This window comes from Sapajus apella, unplaced genomic scaffold, assembly GCF_009761245.1.
Source record: "Sapajus apella isolate SASKATOON/1434 unplaced genomic scaffold, GSC_monkey_1.0 scaffold58, whole genome shotgun sequence".
NCBI classification, from domain to species: Eukaryota; Metazoa; Chordata; class Mammalia; order Primates; family Cebidae; genus Sapajus; species Sapajus apella.
The window spans coordinates 13,909,560-13,922,638 of NW_022436998.1; positions in this window are offsets into that span (position 1 = coordinate 13,909,560).

Genomic DNA, 13,079 nt, shown 5'->3' on the forward strand with positions numbered 1-13,079 from the left:
TCCTTTGGTCTAGGTATTTGAATGCATTAAAGCAAGTTGTATATTCTATCAAAACCTCCAGACAATAAAACAGTTAATCAAAGTGTTTATTAGAGACTTAGACTCTTGATGAACAAAATACTTTTGCTTTTATAAACCAGTGAATATTTCCACTGATTTTATTTTTGTGTTTTCAGTGTTGCTTTGAGAATAAGGAATCCCATTATTTTACCTACATTTTAAAACAGTTTTATTAAAGTAGGAATTACATGCCTAAAATGTATTGATTAGAAGTATAAAATTCAGTGATTTATTACATTTATAGAATTATGCAATAAGTCTTAAGACATTTCCATCACCCTGGAGAGATACATTTTGTCTCTTTGCAGTGAATTGCAGTTCTTACTTTCAGGTCCAGACAAACAGTGATACAATTTTTGTCTCTATAGGCTAGCCTCTGCCACATATTAAGGTTGTATACAATATGTAGGTTTTTGCATCTTGCTTCTTTATCTTAGCACAGTGTTTCTGTGGATCATCTATGTTGTAGTGTATATCAATAATTTGTTTCTATTGATGAATATATTTTTCCCTGTTCACCAGTTGATACAAATTGTATTGTTCTAGTTATTGACTTTTATAAATAATGTTGCTATGAACTTTCCCTTAAAAGTTTTTGTGTAGGCTGGGAGCAATGACTGATCCCTGTAATCCCAGCTCTTTGGGAGACTGAGACCAGAGGATCACCTTAGGTCAGGAGTTCAAGAACAGCCTGAGCAACATAGCAAGACCCTGTTTTACAAAAAATATAACGCTTAGCTGGGTCTGCTGGCATGCACCTGTAGTCCAAGCTACTTGGGAGCCTGATGCAGGTTTGCTTGAGCCCAGGAATTCAAGGCTGCAGTGAGCAATGATTACGTACTACCTTCCAGCCTGGGTGACAGAGCAAGTGCCTGTCTGAAAAAGAAAAAAAAAGTGTGAACACATGTTAACATTTCCCTTGAGTAGATACCTAGAAATGGGATAGCTGAGTCACAAGATAAATACATGTTTTGACTTTTGAAGGAAGTGCCAAGGTATTTTCTAAAGTATTGCTGCCATTTTACATTCCTACCTACATTATATGAGTTTCCATTTGTCCACGTTTACATGATATGTTCAATAATTTTGATTATAACTATTCTAGTGCATCTCAGGTGGTATCTCATTGAGGTTTTATTGTGCATTTCACTCCATGACTATATTGTCCATATTTTCGTATGTTTGTTATCATTTGCATATCCTCTTTAATGAAATGTCCATTCAGATACTTTGCCCATTTTGCAAAAATGAGGTTGTTTTCTTCATATTAAGTTGTAAGAGTTATTTCTACTCTACATGTAAGTATTTTTTAATCAGATGCCTAATTTGCAAAATGTTTTTCGTAGTCTGTGATTTGTTTTTTCATGTTCTTAAATGTATTTTAGGCTATTAAGAACATTTTGCCACACTGAAGTTATGGAATGCTTTTTCTGTGTTTTCTTCTCAATTTTTTTTATTTTTTAAGTTTTTAGCTCCGACATTTAATATCTTTGAGCCAGGTTCAGGTAATATTTGTATATGGTAAGAGGTAAAAGTCTAAATTCATCATACTTTATGTGGCTGTTCAATTTTTGCAGCACATTTGTGGAAAGACTATTTTTTCCTCACTTAATTGCCTTGACCTCTTTTGTCAAAAATCAACAGGCCATATAATTTATTGCAATTTCATATCTCTTCTAGACGATGTTTGTTCCCAACACAAAGAAATGTCAAATGTTTTAGGTGACAAATATCCTAAATATCCTGATTTTATTATTACACATGTATCAGAATATTACAACCCCATAAATTTATACAATTATTATGTATCAATGAAAATAAATTTTAAAAGATCAATTGGCTATAAATGTACTTTGTTATCTGTCGTCTCAACTCTGTTTCACTGATCAATATTCCTGTTCTTTCAGCAGCACCACATTGTTTAGATTATTGCTCCTTTATAGTACATTAGAAAATTGGGAAATAAGAGTTTTCCAACTTTTCCATTGACAAAATGCTTTGGCTGTTATGAATAATTTGCGTTTCCATATACATTTTAGGAATGACTTGTCAATTTCTGCTAAAAGGCCTGCTGGGACTTTGTTTTAGAGATTGTATTGAATTAGATTGGAAGATATAAATTACGATTCTTTTTCTCTCTTTTTAAAAGTTTTAATTTGCATTTTCACTTCTATATGCTTGGCTGACGATAATTCTCAGAGAAAATTTAATTAACGTCCCTACTGCATGAAACACTGAAACATCATCAACTCCAGGTGTACCCAGGAATTGTCTGGAATTGGTGAGACTGAATGCTAGGTTGTCCAGCTCTTCTTTATCCACATAAAAATCTGAGATACACATATACACATGGAACAGTTAGACTTCTAGAAAAAAAATGTATATTCATATAACACAATTTGACACAATAACCTCACCTTGTTTAAAGGAAGTAGGAACAAAGTTTAAATACTTTATTCTCAGTAAGATTATATTGACAAAGCTAGATATTTTGCTGTGAAAAAATTAGGTGATTTTTTTCTTCATAAAAATGTAAACAAAACTCTGTTTTGCAGATTTCAAGAGCTAATTATCTTAGTGCTTTGAAAAAGGGCAACAGCAATTGCAAAACTGAGATGCACATTTTGATGTTCAGAAAAGGACCAATTTCTCCTTTAACCTGACATCTTATGGATTGCATGGCCAAAATATAAATTTATCAATCCAAAGGCGTTATATTGTTTTTTAAAATGCATATTTTCTCATTTAGTTGCCAAAAAGAAACTCTTAGAATTGACTTTTATTATTCCAGATCAACAGAAAGAAAATATAGGCTCAAAAAAGCTAACTTACTAAAGCCACAGAGCTGGAAAGTGGCAAATCTAAATCTGAGACAAATCTGTGTTGCACCAAAGTCTGCTCTATTACATGTGCCAATTGGAGTGAGACCCAAGGGTTTAGTACAAATAGTTTTTGAAATACCCTTCGTCACAGCACTCCAATTACCAGTGTATTCCATATTTTCTGTCTTCAGCCATATTTTCTAAATGTGTTTTGTAGAAACTTTGGCTGAGACAGAGAATGACCAAAGGCCAACCTTAGCTAAGAGAGGCTTTTTTTTTTTTTTTTTTTTTTTTTGGTCAGAAGAAATGTGTTGTCCCCTAAAGATGCTTATTTTTCTTATACCACAATTCATGGCAAAAAGCAAACAGCATGGTTTTTGGAATAAGAGATTGAAGTTCAGTATCAGTTCAAGTACCTAGCACGTTTGTAACCTTGGACAATTTACTTAGTAATTGAATTTTATTTATTACATAATGATAGTAATGATGAGAACATTTTATTTATTTATTTATTGGTTTGTTTGTTTGAGAAGTTTTATTCTTGTTGCCCAGGTTGGAGTGCAATGGTGTGATCTTGGCTCACTGCAACCTCTGCCTCCTGGTTTCAAGCATTTATCCTGCCTCAGCCTCCTGAGTAGCTGGGATTATACCCGGCAGTTTTTTGTATTTTTAGTTGAAACAAGGTTTCACTATGTTGGCCAGGCTGATCTTGAACTCCTGCCCTTAGGTAATCTGCCTATCTTGGCTTCCCAAAGCGCTGGGATTACAGGAGTGAGCCACTTCACCCAGCCCTGAATATTTCTTATGAGAAACCATAAAAGTTAATTTTTGAAAATGTCTAAACTTATATTTGGCACATAGTGGACATTATTCATATTTTTGTTTCTGTTTTCATCATTATTTTTTGGAAGTCCTATTTTGGCCAGAACATTAACTGCAGAAATCATTTGGGAATATGTTATCATGTAAGAAGTTAGTAAATGCTAAAAGGTGTACAAAAAGGATTAGACTAGTTTTCCAGTGCACTATCTGTTTCAATTGCATTAATGTTTACTACAATTTACAATCTTTATCTTCCACAGTTTCCTATTTATTTTTCAATGTCAACTTCGTCAATAAACTTAAAACTCTAATTCGGAGTTTCAGTAAAATAATAATTAAGAAATACCATTCCAGAAGCTTAACATTTAGCTTAGAAAGCTATTACTACTCTTCCATGAACTATGATTCTAAGAGCCACCGATGATGTTAGCTACTGCTGTACTTTGCTGGAATTTTCAGATTAAGATACTGCATTTGTTTTAGGAGATCTTCATGTTTAGCATTTAAATTGCAGATCATAAGGTAATCCTTGCCTTGGCTTGCTAGTTCCAGATGGATAGATTCTGACTTACACACTGTTCAATTCCCTATTTTAGTCTGTCATTTCTCTAACAACGCTTAGCATCCATGCAATTTGGACACGGACCATCAGAACTAAATTGCAATGCCCTCATGAGAAAGAGTTTCTCACTAGGAGCAAATGTGCATGAAACCTTTTGGATTTTTTCTAATCACCATCTAGCCCTACAGCTTCTTTTTTGTTTTATGCCAGTAATAAACCAAAACACCATGAGAAGTACCTGAAAGCTAAAGGGACTATTTTAAAGTCACAAACTTATTTGTATGTATTTGTTGCACCTATAATCACGTTTGGGTTTTTTCTACTGCCTCAGTCTGATTTTCAGGGAAGATCATTTCAACTTATCTACATAAATTCTTCTCTTTCCAATTAAGAAAAGTTATCTATTATTCATAGCTCAGATTAAACACAAAGTTGATTTGGTTTTGCCACTCAAAAGCTATCAAGATTCGCCCAAGAATACCAGTATTTCATAGGTGCACAAAGTGAGTGGCTTGGAAAAGTAACTAAAAGAACAAGGAGAATCTGGGGATTATTCCCCATTTTACTCAAATCCATCTATTTTATAATATTGCAATTTTGCTATAGAGGTTACTAATCCATTTGAAATTTTTTGTTTAAAAATGTTTATGAGGAAATGTCATAAATCCTCAGATAACTTTTTATTTTGATTGAAGAAAATACATTAAAAAACAAATCATTTGTTCCCTTTTCCTCCATTCATGTCTCTCTATATCATATGAATACCCTATGTCCAAAACCAATAATTATTTTAATTTTTCAGATAATTAAAATTTAAAAAATCATGGTGATTTCAACATTGGTTTCATTATTTTATTGTCACAATGTGCTGTGTCATTTAAAAGCAGTAACTTTTTTCTGGCATTTTTCTCAGTTCCTCTGGTGATTTTAAATAGGTAGGAATTTTTACTGAGATATACAAAGATATTTATTCTCCTTTGTTAATATTTTAAATCAAAGATACATCACAAAATCCTCTACTTGTTAAAATTCTTCCAAGTATTATATTTCAAAATTATATTTGCTTTTCAGAATCCTTTTGTTGTTGTCTATTAAATAATTTGCAGAGTATATAATTATATTTAGAGAAGAGGAACAGAAAAACACTGAATCAACACCACCTTCTTTCTGAAACTTTGTTTTTATAGTTGTCATTATAACACATTTTTATATCATTAGAAACTAGCAGTGATCCTAGAACATAATAGGTACTTGGAAAGTAAAATTATAAATAAATGAATTAACAAGTTAAGTGATTGCCTAAATAAAAGGAAAGAAGAAGGAAAGAAGAAGAAGAGAGACATGAATGAAGAAAAAGAAAAGGAAAGGAAAGAAAGATTGCTATTGTCAATGGACTATTCTAATAACAATATTATATTTTGGAAAAGACCAGCTTCACTTGTGTAGCTAACCAATTTATAGTTTTGGTAATGAATAAGTTTTATAAACATGTATTTTGTAATTTATAAAATAAAAGGCTCTGATGAAAATTTGTTATCTCTTTCAGTCACTTGTCTTCTGGGTCTTAAACAGTCTCTCTGTAAGTCATAACTGATGCGCTATTTAAAAGTAGTTTGCTATTAAGCTTATAGTTGTAGCTTCTGAGGCAGCATGCAATCCCTGTGACACAGCTGTGCAGTAGTAGGAAAAAGCAGCAAGTCAACAGAATTGGTGTAAAACAATAGGGGATTCTATACATTTTTTCAAGCAATGGCATGTGTAGGGCATGAGTCAAAGAGGTTGAGCTGCCAAAAAATGAAAGGCTCAACAGAGCTTTTACCTGTGAGCAGCTGGTCACACACTCTTGGTTTTCCAAATATGTTCACACGTTGAGAGAAACCTACCCAGTGGCTATTATCGTTTGAACATCAAGGACAAATGTGTCATGGTTAATGCCTATCCAACTGTTAATGCAGTCTGTGCTGTTATTGGAACTTCTGTTCTTAGTCTAAAGGATATTTTGTTTAACTGATATACTCTGCCTTGTTGATTTACCATTAGCACCTAGCCTTTTTATGTAAGAAATCACTAGGGATATACTGAGTGTTAAACTTATATAAGAGTGTTAAACACGTTTTGGAATTCAGAATAAAACTGTCAATAAAGAAAATTTATAAATGTGTCATTAAAATATTGGCCGTGCTAATATCGTAAACATTTATACACACACATTTTGCTGGAGGCATAGCTATGTATACTATCCTTAACAGGCATATAGTATGCTTCATAGTATATATGACACCATGGTTGCTCTTCAGATGCAAATTGGAAGACTGTTCAGTGTTATATTTTGAGAGTTTTTTATAATCCCTTTCCCAAAGATAAGTAGAGCTTTCTAAAATGTAAATCTGATTGTATATTTCCATTGCTTTATTAAGTATTTCCATGCATATTTATTAAACATTTATTGTGTACAACACACTCTACTGATGGTGAGAATATGGTACAGAATGTGAATAAAAAAGATATAAAACTTACAGTCTATTAGGTGAATGCTTGACAGACCAAACTCTCTAAACATTGTTAGTCCCCACATGATAATGACTGTTTATGACTTTTAAAATGTTTTCCTTTTTATTTTCTCCTCCTCTCTTTCCCATTTTTGTCTACCTATATCCCCATACCCTAAAGTAAAACTTGCTTTCGGTTGCTGTTAGCCTTTCTCATGTGCTCTTTCTTTTGACTGAAATATCATGTCATCTAAAGCTGCATGCTTATGTGAAAAGTACCACCCATTTTTCATCCCTCACTTTGATATCAGTTCTTCTGAAAGTCCTTTCCTGGTGATCCTGGTGGCCATTGGACATTAGCTAAATACTGCTTCTCTATTTTCCCGTACCACTCTAGATATACTGTCTTACAGTGGCTCTTACTATGTAGTTGTAAACAATATTAGATAGTCATGTTTAGTTTTTCATGGATTTAGAATATTTTTAAATGTTATTAATTGTGGTAAAATACGTAACATGAAATCTCCCTTTTTAAATGTTTACATGGGCAGTACATAATTGTTAACTATATGAACATAGTTGTATAGCAGTTCTCTAGAAATTTTTCGTCTTTTATGACTGAAACTGTATAGCCATTGAACAGCAAATCCTCTTTTCCCCTCTCTCCCTAACCCTAGGCAATCACAATTTCATTTTCTAAGAGTTTGAGTCTTTAGTTACCTTACATAAATGGAGTCATGAAATATTTATCTTTTGTAACCACTTTATTTCATTTAGTATAATGTGTCAATGTTCATATGATGGCATATGAAAAGATTCTTAGTTTTTTAAAAGTAGATAATATACCACTGTATTTCATTTTTTTAATCCATTCATGTATCATGGACATTGAGATTCTTTTCAACTCTTGGCAATTGTAAATAATGCTGCAATGAACATTAAAGTGCAGATATCCATTCAACGTTCTGATTTCAGTTCTTTTGGATAAATACCTGGAAGTATAAAGGCTGAATCATGGCAGCTCTACTTTTTAACTTCTTTGAAGAAATTCCATAGTGTTTTCTGTAGCAGCTGGACCAGTATGAATTCCCACCAACAAACTTCTAATTATTCTACATCCTCATCAACACTTGTTATTTTATGCTTTTTTCTCCTTTCCTATTTAATTTTTATAATGACCTTACCTGTTGAGGCATGATGAGATAAATTATTATGGTTTTATTTACATTTCCATGATGATTAGTGGTAATGAGCATCTTTTTATATACTGATTGAAGAAGTGTCTATTAAAATTCTTTACCCATCTTTAATTGGATCATTTGTTTTTGTGTTGGGTTATTGGAGCACCTTATATATTTTGGTATTTACCGCTGTATCGGATATATGCTTTCCATGCATTGGCTTTTCACTCTGTTGACGGTTTTCTTATCAGTGCAGAAATCTTTTAAGTTTAATTTAGTCCCTCTTATCTATTTTTGCTTTTGTTACTTGTGTTTTTGGTGTTATATCTAATAAATTATTGACATAACCAATGTTATAAAGATTTTCCCTTACATTTTCTTCTAGGAATTTTAACGTTCCAGGTCTTCCATTTAAGTCTTTAATCCATTTATTTGACTTTTGTGTATTTTGTAAGATAGAGGTCCACTTTTGTTTTGAATTTGGATATCCAGTTTTTCCAGCACCATTTGTTAAAGAGGCTATCATTTCTTCATTGTGTAGTTTTGGCACCTTTGTCAGTAATCATTTGATTGTATATACGTGGGGTTACTTCTGGGAACTGTATTCTGTTCCATTGATCTAAATTTCTGTCTTTATGCCAGTTTCACATTGACTTGGTTACTTTACTTTAGTTTTGTAATAGATTTTGAAGCTGCAAAGTGGGAGGCCTCCAGCTTAGTTCTTTCTCAATATATTTTTGACTATTCAGAGACTTTTCTGGTTGTATATGAATTATAGAATTTTCTTTATTTCTGAAGAAAAAATGCTGTTGAGATTTTTATTGGGATAATGTTCAATCTGTAGAACACTTTGGGTTATATGAAAATATTAATTAGATTAGCTTTTCCCATCTATGAACATGAGATGTCTTTTCATTTACTTGAGTCTTCTATAACTTATTTTAGCCAATTTTGTAGTTTTCAGTGTACAAGTCTTTTACCTCCTTGCTTAAGTTTATTCCAAAGTATTTTATAAATCTTGATGCTATTATAAATGGAATTGTTTTCTGAACTTTCTTTTTAAATTGTTTAGTTGGTATAAAGAAATACCACTCATTTTTGTATGTTATGTTTTTACCGTAGCTTTGCTGAATTTATTAGTTCTAACAATTTTTTATAGAGTCATTAGGAATTTCTTCATATATGATTATGTCATCTGTGAACAGAGATAATTTTATTTACTTTCTGATTTAGGTTTTTTAAATTTATTTTTCTTGCCACATTTCTCTTTCTAGGGCTTCCCAGTAGTATGTTAAATAGAAATGGTGGTAGAGGGCATCCTTGCTTTATTCCTGTTCTTAGAGGAAGAGCTGTATGTTTTGTACCATTGAAAATGTTGTTACTGTAGGATTTTCATATATGACTTTTATTATGTTGAAGTACATTTTTTCTATACTAAGCTCGTGGAAAGTTTTTTTTTTTTTTTAATTAAAAGAGGGTGTTTAATTAAGAAAGTATGTTAAATTTGTCAAGTGCTTTTCTTGCATCTATTGATAATTATATGGTTTTTATCTTTTATTCCGTTAATTATAATATACTGCAATTATTTTTTTTTATTTTGAACTCTCTTTGCATCACAGGAATAAATTCCCACTTGACTGTGGTGTATAATTCTTTTTTTTTTTTTTTTTGCTGTTAAACTTGATTTTCTAATATTTTCTGATGGTTTCTGCATCTATGTTCATCAAGGATATTGTTCTGTAGTTTTCGTATACTGTCTTTGGCTTGGGATCAAGACAATGGTAGCCTCATATAATGTGTTTGAAAATGTTTCTGTTTTTTTCATTTTTTGGAAGAATTTTTAAAATATTAGTATTAATTTTTCTTTAAATGTTGACAAAATATTCCAGAGAAGTCATGTAGTCCTCAGCTTTTATTTGTTGAAAGGGTTTTGAATACTAATTCAAACTATTTTCTACTTATAGGTGTTCAGATTTTCTTGGCATGTAATTTTTCATAGTAGCCTCTTGTAATAATTATCATTTCTGTATTAGTTGTAATGTCTCTTCTTTAATTTCTGATTTTATTTATTTGACCCTTCTCTGTTTTTATTTTAGCTAGTCTAGCTACGGGTTTTTCAATATTTTTTATCTTTTTAAAATAACAGATTTATTAAGTGTTTCTGGTTTCTATTTTCCATTTTATTTATTTCTACTCTATTGGTTATTCATTCCTTTCGCTAACTTTGGTCTTAGTTTGTCCTTTTTTCCCCCTAATTATTTAAGGTGTAAAGTTAGCTGTTTATTTGAGATCTTCTTCTTTTCCAGCTTTTATTTTAGATTCAGAGGATACATGTGAAAGTTTGTTACCTTGGTATTTTACTTGAAGCTGAGGGTATGAATGATCCTATCACCCAGGAACTAAGCATAGTACCCAATAGTTAGCTTTTCAATGCTTGTTCCAATCCCTTCCTTCCTCATCTAGTAGTTGTCAGTATCTACTGTTGCTCTCTTTAGGTCCATGAATACCCAATGTTTAGCTCTAACTTATAAGTGAAAACATGCAGTATTTGGTTTTCTGTTTCTGCACTAAATCACTTAAGATAATTGCCTCCAACTGCATTCATGTTGCTGCAAGGAACATGATTTCATTCTTTTTTATTTTTTTATCCAGTCTACCATTGCTAGGTACCTAGATTGATCCCATGTGTTGGCTATTGAGAATAATGCTACAATAAACATGCAAGTACATGTGCCTTCTTGGCGGTAACAATTTGTTTTCTTTTGGATGTCTACCCACTAATTGGATTGTTGGGTCAAACAGTAATTCTGCTTTCAGTTATTTGACAAATCTTGAAACTGCTTTCCACAGTGGCTGAACTAATTTACATTCCTAACGGCAGTATATAGTGTTTCGTTTTCTCTGCAGCCTCACCAGCATCTGTTGTTTTTGACTGTTTAATAATAGCTATCCTGGTCTTGTGTGAGTTGATGTGTCATTGTATCTCACTGTGGTTTTGATTTGCATTTCTCTGATGCATAGTGATATGGAGAAGTTTTTTCATATGCTTATTTGCTGCTTGCATGTCATCTTTTGAGAAGCATCTGTTCATGCCCTTTGCCCACTTTTTTTTTTTTTTTTTTTTGAGACAAAGTCTAGCCTAGACAAAGTCTTGCTCTGTCACCCAGGCTGAAGTTCACGGGCGTGATTACGGCTCACTGCAACCTCCACCTCCAGGGCTAGAGTGATTCCCCTGCCTTAGGCCTCCCAAGCATCTGTGGCTACAGGCCTGCATCACTATGCCCAGATAATTTTTGTACTTTTAGTAGAGACGTGGTTTCACCATATTGGAATATTTTGTCAACATTTAAAGAAAAATTAATGCTAATATTTTAAAAATTCTTCTAAAAAATGAAAAAGCAGAAACATTTTCAAGCACATTATATTTTCTCCCATTCTGTATGTTGTCTGTTTACTGTGTTGATAATTTCTTTTGCTGTGACAAGCTTTTTAGTTTATTTTTATTTTTGTTGCAATTGCTTTTGAAGACTTAGCCATAAATTGTTTCCCAATGCTGATATCTAGAATGTTGTTTTCTAGGTTTTTTTCCCCAGGTTTCTTATAGTTTGAAGTCTTAATATTTAAATCCTCAATCTATTTTTAGTTAATTTTTATATATAGTGGAATGTAGTGGTCCAGTTTAATTCTTCTGTATATGGCTAGCCAGCTTTCAAAGCATTGTTTATTGAATAGGGAGTTCTTTCCTCATTGCTTATTTTTGTTGAGGTTCTCACAGAACAGGTGGCTGTAGGTGTGCAGCTTTATTTCCGGACTCTGTTCTGTTGCATTGATCTCTGTTTTTATACCAGTACTATGCTGTTTTGGTTACTTTAGTCTTATAGTATAGCATGAAATTGCTTAATGTGATGCCTCCAACTTTGTTCTTTTTTTGTTAGAACTGCGTTGGCTATTTGGGTTCGTTATTGGTTCAATGTGAATTTTGGAATTTTTTTCTAATTCTGTGAAAAATGAGTGATATGGTTTGGCTGTGTTACTACCCAAATCTCGTCTTGATTTGTATCCCCCATAATCGTCATATGTCATGGAGGGACCTACTGGGAGGTAATTTAATCATGGGCACAGTTATCTTCATGCTGTTCTCTCAATGGTGAGTTCTCAGAAAATCTGATGGTTTTTTAAGTTTTCTCACTTCTGCTTGGCACTTCCTACTGCCACCATGTGAAGAAGGACATGTTTGCTTCCACTTCTGCCATGACTGTAACTTTCCTGAGGTCTCAGCCATGCTGAACTGTTTCCTTTCCTTTATAAATTACCCAGTCTCGGGTATGTCTTTATTAGTAGTGTGACAACAAACTGATACAAAGACATTGGTAAGTTGAGGAATAGTGTTGAATATGTAGAATGCTTTGGACAATATTGCCAGTTTAATGATATTGATTATTATTCCTGAGCATGGACTGTTTTTCCATTTGTTTGTTTCATCTGTGATTTCTTACAGCAGTGTTTTGTACTTCTCCTTGTAGATCTTTTTCAGATTGTTTAGATATATCTATAGGTATTTTTTGTGACTATTTAAAATGGAATTGTGTTCTTGATTTGACTCTCAACTCGAATATTATTGGTGTATGTAAATACCCCTGATTTTCTTACATTGCTTTTGTATGTTGAAACTTTACTGAAGTCATTTATCACTTCCACGGCTCTTTTGGTGTAGTTTTTAGTGTTTCCTAGACATAGAATCATATCATCCTCAAAAACCTATAGCTTGACTTCCTTTTCTCTTGCCTGATTGCTGTGGCTGGGACTTTGAGTACTATGTTGAATAGGAGTAGTGAGAGTGAGCATCCTTCTCTTTTTCCATTTCTACAGAGGAATGCTTTCAGGTTTTGCCCATTCAGTATGATGCTGGCTGTGAACCCATAAATGGCTCTTATTATGTTGAGATATGTTTTTTCAATACCTTGTTTCTTGAAGGTTTATATAATGAATATATGTTGGATTTTATTAAAAACCTTTTTCTCATCTATTGATATAATCATGTGTTTTTCATTTTTAATTCTGTTCATATGCTGAATCACATTTATTGATTTTTGTATATTATACCAACCTTGCATCCCAAGAATGAAGCCTACTTGATTACAGC